Here is a 24,623-nt window from a genome sequence, read left to right on the forward strand (position 1 = left end):
AGCATCTCTGATACCTTCTTGTTCCTGAATTAATGACTTTAGAAGCTGAATGACCTCTTCCTGTTCCTATGTAAGTGACTCCAGGTGTGAAATGGTCTCTTTATGATCCGGTGTAAACGATGTGTGGGAGAGAGTAGATTCCTTCTCTTCCTGTGTAATAGCCATGATGTACTGAATGAGCTACCACACGTCCTGTCGAATAGTTTGATGGGCTAAATTAATTCCCATATTCTTGTGAACTCAAATTGTGGTGTTAAATGAGCATGTCCATTTACTGTGGAATGTGCAATGTCTGGCAGTGCTGTTGCATGAATATTATCCAGACTTTAATAACGTGATCTTGAATAGTGTCCAGTTCTAGTTGCACATGTACACTGACTACTTCAAGAATTGAGGAGGGACAACTTGTTGTGAACATTATGTAAACGTCTGTGAATATCCCCAGTTCTGCTCAGTTTGGACTCAATGGGCTGAATGGCCTCCTCTCACACCGTAGGGATTCTATAGTGACCAACTGGAGGTTCCTGGGCTGAGGGAGAACCATGAGGATCTCCTACAAATGTGTCCCATGGCTGAGATAATTGACGTCCACCGGTGATACCCAACTTACCTTGTGCTGTGAATGACTCCAAACAGTGGAGAGGTCACAATCGATTCTCATTAAGTGCGATTTTACTCAGGCTATCGATGTTATCCTCAGTCTAATACTGTCTTGAGTTCAGGGCCAGTCTCTACCTCAGCCCATGTGTTCCCACTTTTGTTCATATCAATAGGTAATGGTGGAGAAGCAGAGAATCTTTTCTTCAAACAGAAGGCAGAGATGGTCACGAATTCTCTTACACAGAGAGTTAGGGGAGCACGATCACTGAAAGGGACCAGTGATGATCTGCAGGGATCAGTTCTGGGACCTCAACTCATTGTGAATTTTATAAATGACTTGGATGAGGAAGTGTAAGTTTGCTGATAACACGAAGGTTTGTAGAGTAGTACATAGTTTGCGGGGCTGTTGTAAATTGCAACAAGACATTGACAGAATGCAGAGCTGGGTTGAGAAGCGGCAGGTGGAGTTCAAATTGGAAAAGTGTGAAGTGATTCCTTTTGCAAACTTGAATTTAAATGCAGAATACAGGGTTATAGGCAGGATTATTGGCAGTGTAGAAGAATAGAGTGATCTTGGGGTCCATGTCCTTAGATCGTTCAAAGTTGTGATCAAAATTGACCGGGTTGTTAAGAAGGCGAATGGAGTGTTAGCTTTCATTAACAGGGGAACTGATTTTAGATTAGATTCCCTACATTGTGGAAACAGGGCCTTTGGCCCAACGAGTCCACACCCAGCCTCAGAAGAGCAACCCACTCAGATCCATTCCCCGAACACTGTGGGCAATTTATCATGACCAATTCACCTAACCTGCACATTTTTGGACTGTGGGAGGATATCGGAGGAAACCCACGCTGACACGGGGAGAATGTGCAAACTCCACACGGTCAGTGGCCTGAGGCGGGATTTGAACCCGGCTCTCTTTCGCTGAGGCAGCAGTGCTAACCACTGTGCCTCCGTGCTCTCATTTTTAATAATGAGATCCCCACTCACCCTACTAAACTCCACTGACTACAGATCCAGAGTCCTCAACTGCTCCTAACATGACAAACCCTTCATTAGACTAAAAGCCACGAGGTTATGCTGCAGCTCTATAGAGCCCTGGTTAGACCACACTTGACATATTGTGTCCAGCTCTGGTCACCCAATTACAGAAAGGATACGGAAACTTTAGAAGGGGAGCAGAGGACATTTGCCATTATGCTGCCCGGACTGGAGGGCAGGTGTTATGAAGAAAGGTTGACGGAGCTCGGGCTTTTACCATTGGCGTCAAGAAGGATGAGGGGTGACTTGGTAGAAGTAAACAATATGGTGAGAGGCAGATACATACATTGTATAGCCAGATACTTTTTTCCCAGAACAGAAATGGCTATCACGAGGGCAGAAGGGCCTGGACTGTGCTGCACTGTTCTATTTTCCATAAAACTATGTAAAGAGGGGAATAGATTGATTTTGACCCGCCAGAGAAGTAAGCGCTATGAGGAATCGGGAATTAAATAGGATTTGATACCAACAGTAGATCAGCCATGATCTTAGTGAAGAGCATGACAGGATTGGGGGTTGAACGATTTGCTCCTGTTTCTGATGCTCTCCAACTCTGTTATTGGAAAGTGAATGGATTCCTGGAAGGTCTGATATAGGAGATTGCAGTCAGGGAGACCAGAGGATTCTGTGAGCCATCTCTCGGTGAGGCCTGGGGACTGTATTCGCAGTGAATCTTGGTCTACAACATGAACAACAAATGGAGAACAAGTTGCAGAGAAGGGAAGCTCTGTAAAGAGAGATGAGGGGCGTCTTTTATATCCAGCCTCAGTTTTCAAATTATATTTTCCAAATCTCCCAAACCGTGTGGGACAGTCTTGAGGGACTGAGTGGTCTTATTTGTCCCTGTGTACTAGGTTATAGCAGTAAGTGGCCTTCAACCGCTCCTGTCTCGCAGGTTTGAGGGGTTAAATGGAATACAGAACCATTGGGGACTGAGGAGCAGGAGTGGGCCATTAGACACTTTGAGCCTTCTCCACCAGGTACTAAGATTATGGCTGATCAGGTTGTTGTCACAGCCCCACTTCATTGTCTGAGTCCTATTATTGCTTCTCTACTAACTCAGTTTTCAATAAATGTGAACAAAGAGTAATGACAAATTTCTGGGGAAGAGAATTCCCACTTTAAAGGTCCTTTTAGAATTTTCCCCATCCCTCTGATAGAATCAAAGAGTCACACAGCATGAAAACAGATCCTTATCTCGTCCTATTTGCCATCATTTCTCTATTTCCCTCTGAAACATTCCTAATTATCTACCTCTCCATATCTATTTTAAATGTGTAATTGGACCAGCTGTCAAGATTATCTCTGAAAGCTCTTTCCATACATGCAATACCTTCTGTAAGAAAATGTAACTCCAAAGGTCCACTCTAAATCTTTCCCCCAAACCTTCAACCTATGCCGTCTAGTTCTGGAAACCCCAACTCTTGGAAAAAGGCATTGGCCATTCAGACCATGCATGCCGCTCAGGTTTTTAAAAACCACTTTAATGTCACCATTCACCCTCCTCCCCCAGCGGAAAAAGTCTGAACCTTTTCTTCTTGTCCCGAAAGCTCAAACGCTCCAGTACCGAAAAATCCTTGTAAATCTTTTCTGCGCCCATTCAACATCCTTCCATCAGCAGAGCCAACCGAGTTCTGCGCAATATTCTTAAAGTGACCTCACCAGCGTCCTGTCAAGGGGTAACAAACCATTTCAACTCCTGGACTCATTGTTCTGACCGATTAGGGCAAGCGTGCCAAACGTGTAATTCACCACCCTGTCTACCTGTGACTCCACTTCCAAGGAACTGTGAACCTGTACCTGTAGGTCTCTTTGTTCGGCAACATTCTCCAGGGAACGACCGTGCTTTAACTTACCAAAACGCAAAACCTCACAAATATCTAAATTAAACTCCACCTGCCAGTCCTTGGGACTTTGATGCGGTCAATGGTGCCGCTGTAATCTGAGGAAATCTTCTTCACTGCCCGCTGCACCACTTTGTTGATGTGATCTGTAAACTTACTAATCATGCCTCCGATATTCACATCCAAGATGTTTATATTCATGATGAAAAGCAGTGATCTGAGCACTGATTCTTTCAGCACACCGCTGGCTTCAGGCCTCCAGTCTGGAAAACAATCCATTACCTTCAAAACAATTTTGTATTCAGTTGGTTATCTTTCCCTCGATTCCATGTGACCTAACCTGTTTGCGATGAGGAACCGTACTAAACGCCTTGCTGAAGCCAGTGTAAACAATGTATAACACAGTGCCTTCTTCAATCTTCTTTGTCACGTTCTCAAAATACTCAATCACATTAATGAGACATGATCGCCATCGCACAAAGCCATGTTGACTATCCAAAACCAGGCATTGTCTTTCTAAATGTCACGTAAATCCTACACCTCAGAAGCCCCTCCACAACCTACACTACACTGACGTTAGACTCACTGAGTCGATAATTAATTATGTTTTTGGATCACTGTTCCCTTTTCTAGTCCCACTGGTCACAACAAAATTCAATTATATCTATTTGGATAATGACATAGTTCTCAGAGACTATCAGACTCCGTGTTAGGAAAAGTCAGACAGATGCCTTTAATCTGCTAAAACAACACGTTTATGACTAAAACAAAGTTATCAAACTAAGATGGAAAGAAGAATGACGAGTGGATATTACAAACATGCACAATGGTATTTCCCTTTGAAAAATGCGGAGACATACACACAAACACACACAGACGCACAAAATCTCCGCGATGTTACCTTGAAAGAACTTTGTCCAAACATTACCGGAATTAATAACAAAAGGAAAAGTGAGAGTTTGGCCCAAATGTTATCCTAATTGTAGATTCAGAGAGTCCTACAACATGAATGCAGGCCCTTTGGCCCAAACTGATCCATGCTGACATAAATGTCCATCCACGCTAAATCTATTTCCCTGCACTTGGCCCATATGCTTCTGGATCTTTCCTATCCATGTATTTGTCCAATTGTCGTTTAAATATTGTTAATGTAAATTTGAACAACTTCCACTGATAGCTCATTCGATAAGTGTACCACCTTCTGTGTAAAAGTTGCCCCTCTTGGTCTCTTTTATTTTTTTCCATGCTAACCTTAAACCGATGCACTCCAGGCCTCGATTGCAAAAAGACTGAGCTCATTCACCATATCCATGCTTCTCATGAACTTGTACAGTGCTTTTAAAGAACCCGCCCACCCCCTTCAGTCTCCAATGCTCGAAAGAAAAATGTCCTTTCTTATCCAACCTCTCTCCATAACTCAGTCTGTTGTGTCATGTCAACATCCTTGTAAACTTTGTCTGCAATCTTTCCAGTTTAATAAAATCCTTCTGATAGCAATGTGACCAAAACTGAACGCAACACTGCAAGTGCGGCCTTATCGTGAAACGTGCCACATAACTTCCCAACTTCTATACTCAATGCCGTGACTGATTAATGCCTGCTTGCCAAAATCATTCTTCACTGCCCTGTCTCCCTGTGACTTTACTTTCAGAGAACCATGCACCAGAACTCTAAAGTCCCTCTGTTCCACTACACCATTGAACGCCCTACCATTCACCATGAAATTCCTGCCTTGATTTGATTGTACTAAGTACAAAATTCACACTTATCTGTTTTATACATTTCCCTATTTCTTGGCCCACTTCCCCAGCTAATCAAGGTCCTGCTGCAATTTTTGAAAACTTCTGTCACTGTCATCAGCATGATATTTTAGGCATCCTTTTCTATTGTTTCCAACTATTTATTTCCTTCCTTTCTTGAATAAGGGCACAACATTCGCTATCCTGCAGTCTTCGGGGACCCCACATCTAGCTAATGATGATGCAAAAATATCAACCAGGGTCCCTGTCGTTTATTCTCTAGCCTTCTGCCGTATTCTTTGATACATATACTCAGAACCAGGTGGTTTATCCACCTTCCTACATTCTAATTCATCCAACACCTCCTCTACTATGCTTTAGACTGTCCGCAAGATATCACCAACAACTTCCCTAAGCTCCCACACTAAGTCTTCATGTATTTCTCCATGGTAAACATTGAGGAGAAATATTAACTGAGAACCTTGAGAATTTCCTGCAGTTCTGCATATACATATCCACTTTGATCCTTGAGGGATTGTATTTTCGCTGTGGTTATTTCCTTTTCTTTAATATACATAAACAACCTATTTGGATTCATCCCGATCTTCTAAGCCAAGGCTACCTCGTGTCCCGTTTTCGCCCTCATGACTTCCTTCTTCAGTAAACTCCTGTATTCCCCTGAGCAACACCTCTTTTTTATGTTTAAAGCCTCATTATCTTGTCATACAGGGTTCCTACTTCATGCTAACCATGCTCTTCACCCTCAGAGGAACATATAAACCTTGAACTCCAGCCATCTCACTTTTAAAGGACTCCCATTTTCCAGAGGTCCCTTTGCCTGCAAACAAATTACTCCAACCAACCCCTGCAAATTCCTGTGTAATTCGATCACAATTGACCTTGTCCCAAGTTACAAGTTGCATCTGTGGACCAGTTTGTATCTCTCCATAACTATTTAAAAATTAATAGAGCTATGTTCACTGGTCTCAAAGTGCTTCCCCACTATCACCTCCATCATCTATTCCGCTCTATTTCCCAAGAGTAGGTCGAGTTTGCCCCTTCCCGCACAGGGTCCACTCCATGCTGCTTGAGGAAACTTTTCTGAACACACTTAATCGATTCAACCCATCTAAGCCCTTAGTTCTATGTCAGTCCTAGTCTTTTGCAAGGTTTGTGAAGATTTGTATCTCAGCTTGAGGTTTAGTGTGTAGGTTTGCTCGCTGAGCAGTAGGTTTGATACCCACAAGTTTCATTACTTGGCTAGGTAACATCATCAGTGGCGACCTCCAAGTGAAGCTAAGCTGTTGTCTCCTGTTTTCTATTTATATCTTTCTCCTGGATGGGGTTCTTGGGGTTTGTGGTGATGTCATTTCATGTTCGTTTTCTGTTCTCCTCTGTTTTCTGAAGTTTGTCTGTGCTGCAGTGTGTGGTGGCTCGTTGGAATAGTGTTCTGATACAGCTTTGTTTGTGTGTGTTGGGATGGTTGCTGGTGTAGTTAAGTATTTGGTCAGTGTTTGTCGGTTTTCTGTATACGCAGGTTTGTAATTCTCCGTTGTCCTTTCTTTCGACTGTGACGTCCAGGAATGCGAGTTTGTTGTCAGTTTCTTCCTCCTTGGTGAACTTTATGCCTGTGCAGGTGTTGTTGATTATGTTAAATATCTCTTCTATCTCGTTTCGTTTTGTGATGACAAATGTGTCTTCTACGTAGCAGACACAGATTTTTGGTTTGTTGGTTAGTAGGGCTGTTTTTTCTAGTCTTTGCATTACTGCTTCTGCTCTGAATCCTGCTAGCAGAGATCCCATGGGTGTGCCGTTGGTTTGTTTGTAGACTATGTTGTTGAAAGTGAACTGGGTGGTGGGGCACAGGTGCACTAGCTTCATGATGTTTTCGTTGGTAATGTGATTGATGGTGGTTGGTGTGTGTGTGAGATGGTCTCTTCTAACACATCTATCCTGGGATAAGCTAAGCAAAGACATGCCAGAGAATTCCTAGAGGCCTGGCACTCCAACTACAACGCCATAAACAAACACATAGATCTCGACACCATCTATCAACCCCTTCGAAAACGAACAGGAAATGACATCATCACAATCCCCAGGAACCCCTTCCAGGAGAAAGATATAAATAGAAAACAGGAGACAACTGATTCGCTTCACTTGGATGTCGACACTGATGATGTTAGCTAGTCAGGTAATGAAACGTCTGGATATCAAATCTACAGCTCAGAGAGCAAACCTCCACCCTAAAGTCCCAGTCTATGTTCAGAAAATTAAAAACTCCCACTCTGACAATCGTATTGCCCCTGCAAGTCCCCCAGTTTCACTACATCTTTGTGCTTCTCTAACTCCCATTAACTATTTGGGAGGTTATAGTACAGCTCCAATCATGTCACCATCCCATTCTTATTTCATAGCCCCAGCCACAAAGCCTCACTGGATGATCCTCCAGGTATTTTATCTCTGATCACTGCTGTAGTACTCGCCGTAATCAAAAATACAATTTCACCTCCGCTCCTTCCACCACCACTATCCCGCCCAAAGCAGCTGTACCCTGGTACATTAAGCTGCCAGTCCTATCTCTCCCTTAGCCATGTTTCCGTAATGGCTATAATACCCCAGTCCCATGTGACTATTCACCCCTTGAGTTCATCGACCTTACCAGTCAGCCGTCTTGCATTGTAACAGATGCAATTTAATTCAACAGGCATTCCTTGCTTTCTATTGGGTTCCAGCCTGACCTGTGTCTTCGCATTCTAATTACTATATCTCCTTCCAGCCTCACACTTGTATCCCTGATGTTGATGATCCCACACCACCCCAAACCCAGCCAATCAAGTTTAACCCTCCCTTGTAACACAAATCCCTCTGCATCACCAAGTTCTGCATTTTATCACCTTTTAAATTATTTACTGCTGTTTTGTCATTTCTCCAAAATGCAAAGTTCCAGTCACCCACATTGTACAGATTTTTATTTTGTCACAAGTTTACTCATTGCCCTCCCCTATCTGCATCCCGTTGCAGATGTTCTGCATCTACTTGACATCTTTTTGAATGTTTATACTGGTGTATGAGCAAAGTGAGCTTCAATGTATTCAGCCTCTTCATCCAAGGCATTAACCTAGATTGTAAACTGTTGATAAACTCACACTGGTTCTCGAAGAAATCCACTCGTTACAGCTTTCCAAACTGAAAACAAATGATTATCTGTTCTCTGTATTTCAGGCTAGCTAACCAGGGCTCGCTTGTTCCTGTGTAACAGCCCAGAAAGGTTGTATGGCCTCCTGCTGTGCAGGTAATTTAGTCAATAGGTTCAATGACTGCATTCTATTCCTGTGTTACTGCATAGAGGGACAGAATGTCCTCCTCCTGTCTCATTGCAACGATTCTGACTGGCTGAATGGGGTCTTCCTCTCTCTCTGTGGAACAGCCTCGAGATGTGAATTGGGAGGACCACACGTAGAATAAGAGCAGCAGTTGTCAATTCAGCCCCTACAGCCTGCTGCTCAATTTAGAACCATCATGTTTCCTCTGACTGCAGCTGACCACCTCCTTCTTGTCTGTTCCCATTAAATATTGACTCTTCCGTCCATCAAAGATCACTTAAGGTCGGCCTTGAATATCTTCAATGATCCAGTATTTACTGTTCCCTGGGGATGACAGCGCCACAGGCCGCACAGTCTGAAGGATAAAGGAATAACGTTATTTCAAATGTTAATGGGAGACACTTTAATTTTAAAGTGTGTTAACCTCACAGTAAGTTAACTCCTCTTTTCAGAAATAAGGACAAAACAAATGGAAACAGATATCGACCATACAAACCCTCAAACTTATCCTACAGTCCCATTGACTATTCAGTAAAGTATTTCTCAAAGACAGTATTTATCATTTATCATTGCACACTTGGGAAAATATTCGCGCCATCTTAAGGCCATAAAGCATAGGAAACTGAAGTAATGCCATTTCGTCCATCAACCCTATTTTGCTGTTCAGTCCTGCCTGACAATTTTCCCGCCTTCTCACTGTAACGCTGGATCCATGTTTTCATCAAATATTATCTACCTGTGTGTTAAAAACATGACTTTGCCTTGTCTCGATATGGCTCTGTGTATGTTTCTGTGTACATCTGTTCAATGGCAGGACACGGGGTGGGTTGGAGGGTTGTTTGCGTGTGTTTCTGTGTATACCTGTTTAATGGCAGGAGACAGTGTGGTGGTGGACGGTTGTGTGTGTGTTTCACTGGATATCAGCTGAGTGGCAGGAGACGTTCGTGGTGGAGGTTTGTGTGTGTGTGCGTGTGTTTCTGTGTATATAGAACATAGAACATAGAAGAATACAGCGCAGTACAGGCCCTTCAGCCCTCGATGTTGCGCCGATCAAAGCCCACCTAAGCTACACTAACCCACTATCCTCCATATACCTATCCAATGCCCGCTTAAATACCCATAAAGAGGGAGAGTCCACTACTGCTACTGGCAGGGCATTCCTTGAACTTACGACTCGCTGAGTGAAGAACCTACCCCTAACATCAGTCCTATATCTACCCCCCCTTAATTTAAAGCTATGCCCCCTTGTAATAGCTGACTCCATACGTGGAAAAAGGTTCTCACTGTCAACCCTATCTAACCCCCTAATCATCTTGTACACCTCTATCAAATCACCCCTAAACCTTCTTTTCTCCAATGAAAACAACCCCAAGTGCCTCAGCCTTTCCTCATAGGATTTTCCTACCATACCAGGCAACATCCTGGTAAACTTCCTCTGCACCCGTTCCAGTGCCTCCACATCCTTCCTATAGTATGGCGACCAAAACTGCACACAATATTCCAGATGCGGCCGCACCAGAGTCTTATACAACTGCAGCATGAGCACCAGAGTCTTATACAACTGCAGCATATCTGTTTGATGGCAGGAGACAATGTGGTGGAGGAGGGTTGTGTGTGTGTTCTTGTGTATACCTGTTTAATGGCAGGAGACAGGGTGGTAGAAGAGGGATGTGTGTGTGTTTCTGTGTATATCTGTTTAATAGACAATAGACAATAGGTGCAGGTGTAGGCCATTCTGCCCTTCGAGCCTGCACCACCATTCATTATGATCATGGCTGATCATACTCAATCAATAACCTGTTCCTGCTTTCTCTCCATAAACCTTGATTCCACTATACTTGAGAACTCTTTCCAACTCTTAATTAAACTAATCCGAAGACTGGGCCTTCACTACCTTGTAGGGCAGAGCATTCCACACACCTAGCACTCTGCGTGTGAAGACGTTTCTCCTCATCTCTGCCCGAAATGTACAATCCCTTATGTTTAATTTATGTCCTCTGGTTTGACACTCACCCATCAGCAGAAACATGTTTCCTGCCTCCAGAGTGTCCAATCCTTTAATAATCTTATACATCTCAATCAGATCCCCTCTCAGTCATCGAAACTCAAGAGTGTACAAGCCCAGTCGCTGCAATCTTTCAACATATAACAGTCCCGCCATTCCAGGAATTGACCTCGTGAACGTACGCTGCAATCCCTCAATAGCCAGAATGTCAAATTTGGAGACCAGAACTGTACACAATACTCCAAGTGCGGTCTCACTAGGGCCCTGTCCAGCTGCACCTCTTTGCTTCGATATTCAATTCCTCTTGCTATGAAGGCCAGAATGCTATGAGCTTGCCTCACTATCTGCTTGTACCTGCATGCTCGCCTTCATTGACTGGTGTGCAAGAACACCCAGATCTCTTTGTACTGCCCCTTTACCTAACTTGACTCCATTTAGGTAGTAATCTGCCTTCATGTTCTTGCCACCAAAGTGGATAACCACTTTGTAAACAGTGAACTGCATCTGCCATGCAGCTATCCACTCACCTAACCTGTCCAGGTCACTGTGCAATCTCCTAACATCCTCCTCACATTTCACCCTGCAACCCAACGTTGTATCATCAGAAGATTTGCTAATGTTACTATTAATATCATATTCTTTATCATTAATATATATTGTAAAAAGCTGCAGTCCCAGCACTGATCCCTGTGGTACCCCACTGGTCACCGCCTGCCATCCTGAAAGGCAGCCGTTTATCACTACTCTTTGTTTCCTGTCAGCCAACTAACTTTCAATCCAAGTTAGTACTTTGCCCCCAATACCATGCGCCCTAATTTTGCTCACGAACCTCCTATGTGGGACTTTATCAAAGGCTTTCTTAAAGACCAGGTCGACTACATCCACTGGATCTGCCTCGTCCATCTTCAGAGTTACATCCTCAAAAAATTCCAGAAGATTAGTCGAACATGATCTCCCCTTTATAAATCCATGCTGACTCTGATCTATCCTGTTACTGCTATCCAGATGAGTCGTAATTGCATCTTTTATAATTGACTCCAGCATCTTTCCCACCACTGAGGTCAGACTAACTGGTCTATAAGTTCTTGCTTTCTCTCTCCCACCTTTCTTAAAAAGTGACACAACATTAGCTACCCTCCAATCCGCAGGAACTGGTCCTGAATCTATCGAACTCTGGAAAATAATCACCAACGCATCTACGATTTCTCTTGCCACCTCCTTCAGTACCTTGGCATGTAGACAATTAGGGCCCATGGACTTATCAGCTTTCAGACCTAACAGTCTCTCCAACACCATTTCCTGGCAAATATAAATTCCCTTCAGTTCGGGTCCTTCAGCTACTGTTAGCTCTGGGAGATTGCTTGTGCCTTCCCGAGTAAACAAATGTGAAGTAGCAATTCAACTCTTCCGCCATTTCATTGTTCCCCGTAATATATTCTTCTGTTTCTGTCTTCCAGGACCCAATTTCAGTTTTAACCATTTTCTTGCCTTTCACATACCTAAAAAGGCTTTTACTATCCTCCTTTATATTTTTGGCCAGTTTACTTCGTACCTCATTGCTTTCTCTGCGTATTTCCTTCTTAGTAGCCCTCTGTTGTTCTTTAAAAGCTTCCTAGTCCTCCGTTTTCCCACTCATCTTTGCTATGTTATACTTTTTAACTTTTGACTTTATATGTTTCTTAACTTCACTATTCAGCCACGGCCACCCCTGCCTCCTCATAGGATCTTCCTTCCTTTTTGGAAAGAACTGAACCTGCATCTTCTGCATTATACCCTGTGTATATCTGTTCAATGGCAGGAGACAGGGTGGTGGTGGAGGTTTGTGAGTGTGTTTCTGTGTATATCTGATTAATGGCAGGAGACAGGGGTGATTAGATTAGATTATAGTGTGGAAACAGGCCCTTCGTCCCAACAAGTCCACACCAACCTGCCGAAGCGCAACCCACCCATACCCCGACATTTTCCTCTAACCTAACACTACGGGTATTTTAGCATGGCCAATTCACCTGGCCTGCACATGTTTGGACCGTGGGAGGAAACCGGAGCACCCGGAGGAAACCCACGCAGACACGGGGAGAACGTGCAAACTCCACACAGTCAGTCACCTGAAGCGGGAATTGAACCCGGGCCTCAGGCCCTGTGAGGCAGCAGTGCTAACAACTGTGCCGCCCACTGAAAGTAGAAGTCACAGGAAAACCTGACGACCACATAAGCACATTACGTGGTGAGTGCGGGGATTGAGCTCACGACCTTGGCGTTATTAGCAACATACTCTAACCAGCTGAGCTAACAGACCAACACTGGTGGGGGAATGGTACGTGTGTGTTTCTGTGCATGACTTTTTAATGGCAGGAAACAGGGTGGTGGTGGAGGGTTTTGTGTGTGTGTTTCTGTGTATTTCTGTTTAATGTCAGAAGACAGGATGGAGGTGGACGGTTGTTTTCAAACTGGAAGCCTGGGGCCAGCCGTGATTCACAAGAAAATGTGTTGGATCCTCTTTTGTTTGTCATTTATATCAATGTCTTAGATGAGAGTTGTAGAAGGCATGATTAGCAAATTTGCAGATGACATCAAAATTGATTGGAAAAAAGTTTGATTACTGGTTTACATTCAGTGATTACAACGATATCTTGATGAATTGAATAGGTAAATCGTAGAACTGTACAGTAGGGAAACAGACCCTTCGACTCATCCAAGCCGACCAGATATTCTCGATTAATCTTATCCAATTTGCCAGCATTTGTCCCATATCTTTCTGAACCCTTACTATTAAAATAACCATGCCTTCTAAATTTTGTAATTGTACCAGCCTCCACCAATTCCACTGAACAGCTCATTCCACACATGCACTACGCTTTGCGTGAAGATGTTGCACTCTTGGTCCCTCTTAAGTTTTTTCTCTTCCCACCTTAAACGTCTGCCTTTTAGTTTTGTTCTTCCCTACAGTGGTAGATAGACCTTGACTATTCACTCTCCCCATGATTTTATAAACCACTAGAAGGTGCAAATGTGTCTCCAGTCAACACAAATGACTTTTCTTTCTGTCATCCCGGGCCTAAATTCTGAAATTTAATACTGACATCTCTTCCATCTCCATCAAGACACAGTTCTAAAATCATTTAACCCACGAGTTCAGACACATGATGGAACATTTCGGTGGGATTTGAACCTATACATTTAGACTCAGAGGTTGCGGCACTACCACCACTCAGCAATAGCCCCGAAAGCTGCAACATGATTCGCCGTGTGTTTGTTCATCAGCCTGTTCTGAATTGCTGTGACACACCTCCACAACAGGCAGGACATGAATCCAGATCATCTGCTCCAGAGGCAGTGAGACTACTACAAGTTCATGGACTGAAATCGAATCCAGAGCTCTGGCTCACAGGCAGGGGCGCTACCGAATACACAAGACATAAACCATGCCCAAATTTTGGATCATATTTCAAATGTCCGCTTTCAGCTCTGCATGCATTTATTAAATTTTGATTAACATGACTGAAAGACACAGGCAGCAGTTCTCATTGTTAGACAAATAAAAGTTATTAGAGCTAACTGTAGGATGATAAGTGCAAGTGCTCTGCTATCGACATGAACTATGAACATCTTTAAATGCTTGGCTATGTTTTCCAGCTTAAATGATGATTATCTGTAATGTGCAATATTAGCAAAAGAAATCCTGCAAGCACACTCTGAAGAAAGTTGAAAAGGTATCAATACCGAACACCAGAGATTAGGAAATAGCACAATGTCTGGCCAAAAAAACACTGGTCATTACTTCCAACCTCTGACATGTGGTTTCCATCTTCCTAAAATCATTAGGTGATACAAGACATCTGTTTACTTTTCATCCTCTTCTTATCCACTTCGCAATCTGCCTACACAAGACAAACCAAACTCAGGGTGTTTGGGAAACTCAAGGTGTCTGTCGGCCTTCGGAAGAGGGGAAGGTTTTTAAACCTGACGAGAGAGGGTGAGGGGGCAGTAAGAGCACTCACTGGGCTGATGTGTGGCAGATGGAGTTTAACTTGGCTAAATGCAAGATTTAGGATTTTTGTAAAACAAGCAAGGGGAGGGTTTGTACAAGTAATGGTAGTGCGTTGGTAAAGTTTTAGAACGCAGGGACCTACGGGTGCAGGTATAACTTTTTGAAGTTTGGGCACATGTGGACAGGGTGCTTAAGGTTACTTCATTGCTCAGATCATTGACTTTAGAAGTTGGAAAGTCATGTTTGAGATTGTGCCAGACATTGATAAAGCCTCTTCTGTTGTACTGTGTGCATTTCTGTTATCGGAAGTATACTATTAAGCTGGAGAGTGTTCAGACGGAATTTACTAAGATTTTGCTGGGAACACCTCATCTTCTGCGTCGGGCCTACAAACACACGACATGAACATTGGATTCACTAATTTGCGAATCTTCCCTTGTCCACCCAGATCCAACCCTCTGACTCAGATCCACTCTCTCGAGGGGACCTACCAATTCATCTTCCTTCCCACCTATCCTCTCCACAAACTCACCGACCTATCACTATTACCTCCTACCTTCGTCCACGTATCGCCTACCTTCCCCCCAGCCTCACCACATCACCCGTTTATCTCTCAGCCCCCTTCCCCTTCTCCACTCCTGAAGAAGGGTTCTGTCTGAAACGTTGACTCTCTTGTTCCTCGGATGCTGCCTGACCTGCTGTGCCTTTTCCGCCGCCATACTTTATGTACACTGGATTCTCTAGGATCTGCAGTACCCATTGTTTTAGGTACAATTCTCTGTTAACATAAGCATGCCATCTGTTTGTTATAACTGCACGTTGTCTTAGGCATATTTTCTCTTCAGATCATGGACTATAAAAGTTATCTCAATCTGTTACTGATATTGTAGGACCTGATCAGTATTTACAGGATGTATGTTTCCATTTATGAAGAGAGAAACATGTTTACGTTCCTATAAAACTTCAGCATTACTCCCATATCCAAGGCAGATTGAAAGGTTACACACAATTGATCTACCAGCCCCAACATTTGTTCCCTCTGTCATGCTCACGTACCCCATCCAAAATGTGTAAATTTCAATCATTATTTTGAATTTTAATAAAACAGTATTGAATTAAAAACTGTTGGCTGGAGCTATTTGTTCAGTGGCTGATATTAATGTCAATCTCCATGGATTGTATTTATCCCAGTGGAGGGTTTTGAATGGTTAATGGTAAATGGGCTCAGTTCGATGTGTTACCGAATAGAATGAGCGGGAGAACTACCGACAGCACGATCAGTGATCAGCCGATCCAGAGAGAGAGGGGAAAGAGAGATCAGAACCTAAGAACATTAGACTGGAATTTTCCAACAATGGACAGGAGTTTATCCGGAGGTCTTTACTGGGTTTTCAAGCCTTGGATATCAAGAGCATCACGGATTCAGGTCTTGGATTATTCAAGGTGATTATTATCCCATCCTCGCTTTAGTTGGTGTTCCTGTTAAGTCATTCTAACTGTCTATAAAAGCAGGTTAAACTGAATTGCTGCTCATATTATTTAAAATTTGAAACGTTGAAAGTCAACGTTTTCAGTTCCAATCAAAAAATCCATTCCTTCGAAATTATAACTTGTAAACTACTATTTACAAATTACTCACCAATATGCGAGGAGGAAACAGACTGTTCTAAAAGTCCATAATCCTTCTAACCCTTCACAGCTCTGCATTTCTATATCCTACACACTCACTAATACTGTCCAAGCCACCATCATGATTTCCCAGTCTCCTCCTCAGCCTCAGTGCAACTTCTGAGTAAACCACCATTTGTGCTTTTGTTAAATCCAGATTCACCTGCTTTTAATCCTTTCGAACCATGATAAATAATCACACTTGAGATGTTTCTATTTTTCCCTGCACAGAATCTGTCAGACAGGAAGACAGTGCATGATCAATTCATTCCCTCACACTCTCGAGCCACAGAATAATAATCTGTTGATTATTGAAGAAAATTGATGACACTGAAATGAAGCTATTATCATTAATTATTAAAAGCCCATCTGCTTGCCTCATGTCCTTTTGGGAAGGCTATGGGTCATCCTTCCCTTGTCAGGTGTCTATGTGACTGCAAATCCGCAGCAATGTGTTTTATTCCTTACTGTCCTGTGGAACAGATGAACCAGCCACTTAGTTCAAAAGTAGTTTAACATGCTGGCCTGTCCAGGGCTGCACACATCCCTGAAAGAAGAACAAAAGGCAAGGTAACTCCCTACCTCTGCCTATTTCCTGTATGCTATCAGCTCATTTCCATCAAGGTAGGTGACCATTCCCTATTTTAAGTGCATTATTTTTTCGTCTCTCCCCGAGCATGATGTTCATCTCCGTCGGCACCTCTGGTGCTGGCTTTATTGATGCTTATGTACAGATATAAGGAATTTCTAAATTCCACATTGTTTGCAGTGCTTATGGAAGGAATAGTTTTTTTATGGCACAGGAAATAAACTGAGATGTCTCAGTTTGGAAATAGAGTTATTGAGATCAACCCTGAGGGCGTTGTTGAGGCAGTTTGTGGGATATTGTGACTGATTTTCTCTCCTTTATAAGGAATGATCGCCTTGCCACAGAGAGAGTGCAGTGGAGTTTCACCAGACAAATCCCAGGGATCGTGGTACCACGAAGAGTGAGGGGAGATTAATCTCTCGTGCTGTCAGAGAATGAGAGGTGATTGCTCTGAAACTGGTGAGGAGGGACAATCACTCACAATGTTCTAAATAGATATTGATACGGTGATAAATTCCATGGCTTCTTTTTTACTCAGAACATTAAGTCTTTGAATAAACTCTCCCCACATTAATACTGTTCATTTGATGTATGGTCCTGCAATGAACGTCACCTTGGGCGCAATCCCGCCAGCAGCCACAATGCCTTCATTCAAAAACAATTAACTATTCCCACCAGATTCTGACGTCCATGGAGAACATGGACATGCCCTCTCGGAGATGAAAGGTGCCTCCTTGAGACTGGACACAAAACATTTCTCTTCCTTCCTCACTGCCAGAAAACCACGGTAAAGTATCATGTGCACCACAGGCAATGGAGCCACAAGGAACATCGTGGTGCCCTCTCTGAGTGAAGTCTCTGCTCCATTGGTTTGTCATATTGGAGCATCAATGACACTATCGTAACCCTGAATATCTGTCTCAAGGGGCTGAATGGTCTCCACCTTGTCCCATGGAACAGGTTCAAACGTCTGATTGAGCTCTGCCTGTTCCTGTTTAACAGCACAATGTCCTGACCAGACACCTCCTCTTAATATGGAAGAAATAGGAGGATTGAATGGGCTATCCTTCTTCTTCAGTTGTTTCGATGGGCTGAATGGCTACCAGATATCCGTGTGTAACCAGCTTGAAGTGCTGAATGAGCTCCTCTTTTAATTGGAGAAATATCCAGTGTCTGACCATGCTGTTACATGCATGTTACCAACACTTTAATAGGACAAACCTAATTTTTGCCCAGTTCATGCTGCACATGATCACAGACTGGTTCAGGAGCTGACGGAGGACAAAATGTTCCGAACATTCTGTCATCTTCAGTAAGCATTCCCAGTCCTGATCTTTTGATGGATGGGGTGGGGGGGGGGGGGTGTGTGGTGATGGTGGGGGGCATAGACATTGATGAAGCAGCTGAAGATGCTTGTGCTGAGGAAGCTAACTTGAGGATCTCCTGAAGAGATATCCCGGGACTGAAAGGATTGTCTACCACCGACCGCAAATATCTTCCTTTGTGCCCTGAAAGACGCCAACCAGTGGGGAGGTTTGGTCTGATTCCCATTAAGCTCAAATAATTCGGTGGTCCCGATGACATCCTCAGTCAAATACTGCCTTGATATCAAGGCATTCACTCTTCCTGGAGCCCCTGCGTTTCCCTCTTGTTTCTATCAATCGGTGATGGTGTATGCGTAGACAGTGATTTACTCTCACAGAGGGAAATGAATATCAGGAATTATCTGGGCTACAGAGTTAATGAAGTTACATCACTGAAATTATTTAAAGAGGAGGTAGATCAGAGTTTTGAGCTGTCAGGGCGCTATGGGGTGTGAATAATGGGGCATTTAAGAGGAGTTAACAGTCAAAATAGATCACCAATGATCGCAGACAATTGTGTGAACCTCCGAATTAACTGATCCTGTTTCTTATGTTTTCATATTCTGGAATTACAAATTGATTGGTTGCAATTTTCCTGAACGTTCTGTTATTGAATGTTGCAGGATAAAAGCAAGGACTGCAGATGCTGGAAACCAGACTCTAGGTTAGAATGGTGCTGGAAAAGCATAGCAGGTCAGGCAGCATCTGAGGAGCAGGTCAGGCTGCATCTGAGGACGTTTTGGGCAAAAACCCTTCATCAGGAATAGAGGCAGGGTGTCTGCAGAGTGGAAAAATAAATGAGAGGAGGCGGGGGTGGGGAGAAAGTAACATAGAGTACCATCAGCGAGTGGGGGTGGGGATGGAGGTGATAGGTCAGAGAGGAGGGTGGGAAAGGTAGCATGAATTCAATGGGTGAATGGGTGTGGGGATAAAGGTGATATGTCAGAGAGGAGGGTAGAGAAGAGCTTCGGGGCAGAGGAGATGACCTAGGGATTGCAGTGGGAGAGGGACTCACTGAGATTCTTGTAAAGAAAGGCAGAAAATGACTTCAAGGCAGGCAACCTTGAATATTGCAGTCAGAGAGAGCAAAGTATTTTGTGACTCATCTCTGAGTGAGGTATGGGGTCTGTATTCACAGTGAATCTGGGTCTAAATCATGACCAACAAACGAAGCACAAGTTGCAGAGAGGAAACACTCTGTAAAGAAACCAAAGGTGACTTTCGAACTCAGTCTGGATTTCCCAATAACATTTTCTAATCCAAAAAAAAACTGTATGCGAAAGTTTGAGGGACTGAATGAGATCCTGTGTTACTGTGGACCAGGTATTTGGAGAACGTTGCCCCCATCTTCGCCTGTGCTGGAGATTTGAGGGGCGAAGTGGCTGAGGAGCAGGAGTGAGCCATTAGACACTTTGTCACTGCTCTGCCGGGCACGGCAATCTTAGCTGATCTGATTGTGATTTCAGCAGCACTTCTCTGTCTGTATACCATTTTCCTACATTAACTTGTCTGTCAAATATTTGAATCCAAAACAGCTTTGAATAGATGCAAACATCCAGGTACAACAAACGGCTGGGACAGGGAATTCCCACTTGAACAGCCCTTTACGAATTTCTCACTTGTATTCTGACCAATGTTGGAGATCACTGTTTCCTTTTACAGTCCCACTTCTCCACTGGTTACAACAAATTTCAAATGTAACCATTTAGTGATATGATCAATAGTATAGGTCTCAGATTGCGTCATTTTCTGTAAAAATGTGAGACACAGAAATTTGAAAGCATAACAAATGGTAAAATGATAGAGTGTCCCAAATGTTATTCAGCCTTTGAAGTTATTCGGCTCACACAAGCTGCTGGAAATGGGATTTCTTTCTGGATCACTTGGATTTGGCTGAACTCCCTTCGCTTTAGGCAGTGGAGAGATTCCAATGAATCCTCATCAGGAATCCTTCACAATTGGTAAAGATCACTCAAGGATTTTATGGTCTCACACTTTGCTATCGGGTGGAGCAAAGTAAGAGAGAGGGACCAATCGGCTGCTGCTTCTCAGACGGGGAACATTTTTCTCCCTCTCTGTGTTGGAACATACAATAATACCAACTGAACACCAAACTGGGCCATGTGCGATCTCCATGAGCGTTGTCTGTAATGGAAGATATTGGGCGATATGCAGGAGCATCATTGCTGTTGTTGTATACAGTGTCTTTCAAGCGCAAAACAATTCGTGTTTTATAATCTGATGACATGTTTACATGCATCTGTGGAATTTGTAAATATTGGTCGATGTCTTCATAATTTGTGCGTTAATATCAATACATCTTATGCTTAAATTTATTCTCTAGCTTTAGTCTCCTAAACAAGAGAAAACGTTCAGCCAGGTGATAGACTTTCCAAAAAGTCACGTATGTCTCAATAACATTTCTCATCTAAGACCGAAACTGATAATCCCCCATAAAAGAAGATCTTCATTCCAGGAATAAGAAAAGGGAAGCATCTTTGAAAATCTTCTGAAAGAATTATTGTTTTTTAGTTTCGTGGATCAAAATTCTACGTAGAGTTTTAGATGTGGTCTCAGCAATACCCTTTGCCAGAAACAGCATTATCCCACTTATCTTCCAAATCATTTGCTGCATCTGCAGAGTGACTTCATACGATTCATGTCTCAGGAACATGGAAACCGTCTGTATATCAGAGTTCTGCAATCTCTCTCCATTTATATTAACTACCATTGTTTTAGCCTTTCTTCCAAAATACACAACTCACTTTATGTTATCTCTGCTGAATGTTTGCTCACTAATCTTCCCTGTGTTATCACAATGCGGACTTGCTACCTCCATTTGACCATACATTTAATAATCATCTTGGTATACATGCTAATTGAGTTTCAAGCCATTCAGTCCCCTTCCTCCAGATCATTGATACAAATTATTCATCATTGATGATCCCACAGTGATCTCGGAGGCACTCCACCAGTTACAGCTTTGCAACCTGAAAATGAACACAATATCTCTACTCTCTATTTCCTGTTAGTGACAGCTTCCCTGTTCCTGTATGGCAGCTCAGGCGACTTGAATGGCCCCCTCCTGGGCTGTGCAATGTATTCAACGAGCTGAAGGACGCCATTCTATACTCTGATGTAACTCCTTCAACGGGCAGAATGGTCTCCTCCCATCTCATTGTAACGATCCTGTGTGGCTGAATGGGATGGCCCACTACTATTTAACAGTCTAGAGGGGTGGATTGAGGACCAACACATGGAGTTGGGGCAGCAGTTGACCATTCGGTGGCACCATTCAGAATGCTCATGGCTGATCCGAGTGTGTCTGACCATTGGTCTCCGATCGGTTACCAATAAACTTTGACTCTCCTGTCCGGCAAAGATCAGTCGAGCTCAGCCTAATTATCGAGTCTTCACTGCGCCCTGAGGATGAGAACAACACAAATAGCACAAATGGAAAGGGACATCATTATTTCATTTCAGGACCCGGTATTTTAAAACTGTATTAACCTAACATCAAATTGTCACCTCTTTTGATACATAACGATGCAATAATTAGGAATAAATGTCAGCCATTCCGCCTTTCAAATCTGTCCCACATTCCCACTGACTTTTTCCAAGCAAATATGTATCAACCCAACCTCTGCTGTTGTATCAGGAAAATAATATCAGATACCATAATACCACACGGGCATTAAAAAAAGAGTGGAATTAGGCCATTCGGCCCATTGAGTCTGATCTGCCGTTCAATAATTTCTTATATGTCCCTCAAATTCATTTACCTGCCTTCTCCCGAAAATCCTTGTACCCTTTCCACATCAAAAAAGACTGTGTATTTGTGTCTGAATGGCACTAATATCTGTGCTTCTCTGTGTGCTTGTGTCTCCGTGTGCATGTGTCCATGGGTTTGTTATCTGAGTATTTGCATGTCGGTCTGTGTATGAGCCTATGTGTTTTTATCTGTGCTTGTGTCTATTTCTGTGTTACTGTTTGTGTCTCTGTGTGCTCCTACCTGTGTGCATGTCGATCTCGTTGCATGCATTGCGTGTGATAAAATGTTTGGGTATGTACCAATACTTCTGTGTATTTCTATGCTTGCATCTCTGTGCAATGTGTTATCAGTTCGTTTGGGAGTGAGAGAGTTGACATTGGAACTGCCAGTGGGTTTAAAGTGAGTATTGCTCTTCACATAACATTGCTTCGAACTCGCTGGATGCGATGGGAATGTTTCAGATTCTCCACACGAGGTGTCCTGGTCCTCTCTGATTCTTTCAGAGACTTCTCCATAGGGCGAGGGGAGGGGAGTGAGGGAACGGATATCGGGCACAGCACCACCCGGCTTGGTCATTTCTGTCCAATTCGAGGCTGTTTCTTCTGGAATGGGGAAAAGTGATGGAGGGAATGAGGATGGGAGTATATGTCCCTACTATTAGTGCTGGTGTAGGTTGCGAGGGGAGGAATCGTGAGGTGCCTGGATGGAGTCAATCCACAGTGTTGTATCCATGCGGTGGTATTTGTGTGGAAGAGTATTGCTTCGGTGACAGAAAAGGTGGAGGATGGAAGTCACTGACTTTAATAGTGAGCATATTTTGGAGATAGAGCGTGAGCATTGTTCCTGGGTAGGTGCTGTAACAGATATGCAGTGAGTGTCAGGGAGCAGAGAGAATGCAGCGACTCTTATCCTGACAGAGCAGGGAGGATATTGATGTTTGTCCTGTATTGCTGGTCATATCTTCAGATCATCTCAGCGTCGAGGTGAGCCTCCCCGAATGTCTTGTCCAAGTCTGTCACTAATAACGCCACAGTCTCTGTCCCTCAGATTCCAGAGAATCATTTTGGTTAGAGCTTACAAATAGCAGGGAGAAGCAAACATTGGTCTGTTAGATATCTAAACGAAAACTGTCGTGCAAAAATGTCACATCATAGGCTCTGGAAATTAGACATACATATATGCAAGGGGAAGCAATGGCCTCGTGATATTATTGCTGGCCTCGAGACTCAGATAATGTTCTGGGGAACCGCGTTCGATTTCTGCCATGGGAAACGGTGGCATTTGAATTCATTCGGTACCAGGAATGAAGTGTCTATGATGACCAGGAATCTATTGTCGATTAATCGTAAAATTGACTTGGTTCACTATTGTCCTTTAGGAAAGGAAACTGCTGTCCTTACCTGGTCAGACGTACATGTGACTCTGGGCCGACAGCAACATGGTTGACTCTTAACTGCCCTCTGGAATGGGCAATAAATGCTGGTTATTCAGCGACGCCCTCGTTCTGTGAATGAGTTTCAAAATAATCGTTGGTGCTGCACTAATAATGAATGGTGTCAAATTACATCTAAACTGCGTTAACAAAGTGACTGCTAATATTTTGAAAAATAAATTCCATAAGTGCATATCACGCAGGTTGAAGTGTATGTTGTGAACCAAACTAGTGGGCAGATTAGTTCAGATTTCGTGTTGTGTGGTCAGTAGGACGAATTAGTAACCTTGCTCTGAAGCAGCTTTCGAGCAATAGTGACATTAATAAGGTACATTTTACTCGGCGTCTGCATACAATATCGAATGTTTGAACACGCTGGTGAAACTTTCCACCTATCCACTCCACCCTCCTTTCTGAACTATAACCTTCATCCCCACCACCACTGACCCATTGTATTCTTTGCTACCTTCCCCCATCCTCCTCTCTGACCAATCACCCCCATCCCCACCCCATTCACCTATAGTACTCTATGCTACTTTAGCCCCACGCTCAGTCCCTCTCATTTATCTCTCTACTCTGCAGGCACCCTGCCTCTATTCCTGATGAAGTGTTTTTGCCCGAAACGTTGTTTTTCCTGCTCCTCGGATTCTGCCTGATCTGCTGTGCTTTTCCAGCACCAATCTAATCGAGACTCTGGGTTCCAGCATCTGCAGACCTTGTTTTAACCAGGTTAATACACAGGTTGAGAAAGCAAACCGCGCGCATGGTGTTTATTCATCGAGGCATAGATTATAAGAGCGATGTGGATCTTTGGTTAGGCCAAAATGGAATACTGGGTGTTGTTCTGGGAAGCACATTGCAGGAAGGATGTGATTACACTGTAGGGCTGCAGAGGAGATTCACCAGGATATTCCCTGGGATGGAGCAAATCAGCTATGGAGAGAGGTTGGATAAGCTCGGGTTGTTTACATTGGAGCAGAGAAGGCTGAGGAGGCAGTGATTCAGAAGGATAAGATTACGTGGGTAATGGAAAGGGTGGATAGGCAGCAGCTGTTCCTTTAAGTCAGAGGGAAAAGAATAATGGGAAGCACATACTTAAAGTGAAGGGTTTGAGACTTAGAGACGACTGGAGGATTGTTTTTCACCCAGCGTGTTTTGGCGCCTGGAATGTACTAGCGGAGAGAGAGTTGCCACGGATAACCTCACAGCAGTTACAAAGTATTTGGACGACCTCTTGAAGTGTCATAACATTCCCAG

Source organism: Chiloscyllium punctatum, chromosome 28, assembly GCF_047496795.1.
Source record: "Chiloscyllium punctatum isolate Juve2018m chromosome 28, sChiPun1.3, whole genome shotgun sequence".
Taxonomy (NCBI): Eukaryota; Metazoa; Chordata; class Chondrichthyes; order Orectolobiformes; family Hemiscylliidae; genus Chiloscyllium; species Chiloscyllium punctatum.